Genomic DNA, 1,271 nt, shown 5'->3' on the forward strand with positions numbered 1-1,271 from the left:
ATGTGTTGTCATATATTTTGCTGAGAATATTGTATTTGGCGTGATTGACAGCACACTGTTGCTATTATCAAGCTATTCTGTGTAAGGTCGAATCATGCTTGAATATCTTATTTGTAACTTCAATTATTGAAATTAACCCCCTCCCCCCCCGAACCGATATGTGCTAGACAAGCAAGGAATCGGCATTTCGGGCCGTTTTTCATCCGGAACGTGAACTAAGAAAAACAGTTATCTATCGCATCTACTGCATCTTCCTTTTCTTCTCTCTTTTTAACCTCAACAGACTGCAAAATTATTTCCACAAATCCAGATTTATCAGGGCTGACAATGCGCCTCATCCTCTTTGGAGAATCTGACGATGAAGAGAGAAATACAGGGTAGCACAATATGTTATTTCATGACAACTATCCATATAAAGTGCATCTGTACCTTAACGATTTTCTACCAAGACCTATAGTTTAGTGTTGGAGCAGGATCCACCCTGAACTGTCTTTGTGAAGCGAAGGGATCAACACCAAGGGGTCATAGAAGGCGCTTCGCATCGCCTTAATATCTATCAGCGAACTTGGTGAGCGGGAGAAGAATGAAGGCGAAGTCGCGTAATGCCGAAGTTGTGCCGGCGCAGCTATAAGATGCACGAGAAGTTCTCGTAGTCAGTGTCCAGAATCACATAGGGAGCATCAGGCTGGAAACAGGGAAAATGTATTGTTCATTCATATATATATTCCTGTGTACGAATAACTTACTATATTTATTTATATCTACTTACGTACAAAACATTATTATGAGTCTTAAATGCCTCGTATCCACGGAAAGATGAAGTTCTCCGAAGGATTCGGCAGAACCTGACCATGTACGGGTAATGCGTTTCCATTAGCATCAGCCATTAGATCTGACGTTGAAACTTGCTAACCATCTGTGGTTAATCTTATATATGTATTATGCAGCTACGCGATGAAATTTGCTAAGAGAAGGATGTAGCTGGTAAAAATCGTATACACACACACAAAAAAATTACCATATGTGTATTCGTTGCGGACACTTTCGTGATCAGTTGGTATGGGATTGGTTTGTGAGTGCTATTTCGTACCATGTCCCGGTCATACTGTAATTTAAGAATTTTGGATTAGAGGATTGTTTGCAAATTGAATATGAAATACATTTTGTGTTAATGTTATTTATCTATCAATTTCGATGTGTAATTTAATATATATTATGCATACAAAAGTGTGGAAGGTAAAATATATATAGTGTCATTATATGTAACCCAT

Source organism: Penaeus monodon, chromosome 32, assembly GCF_015228065.2.
Source record: "Penaeus monodon isolate SGIC_2016 chromosome 32, NSTDA_Pmon_1, whole genome shotgun sequence".
NCBI lineage: Eukaryota > Metazoa > Arthropoda > Malacostraca > Decapoda > Penaeidae > Penaeus > Penaeus monodon.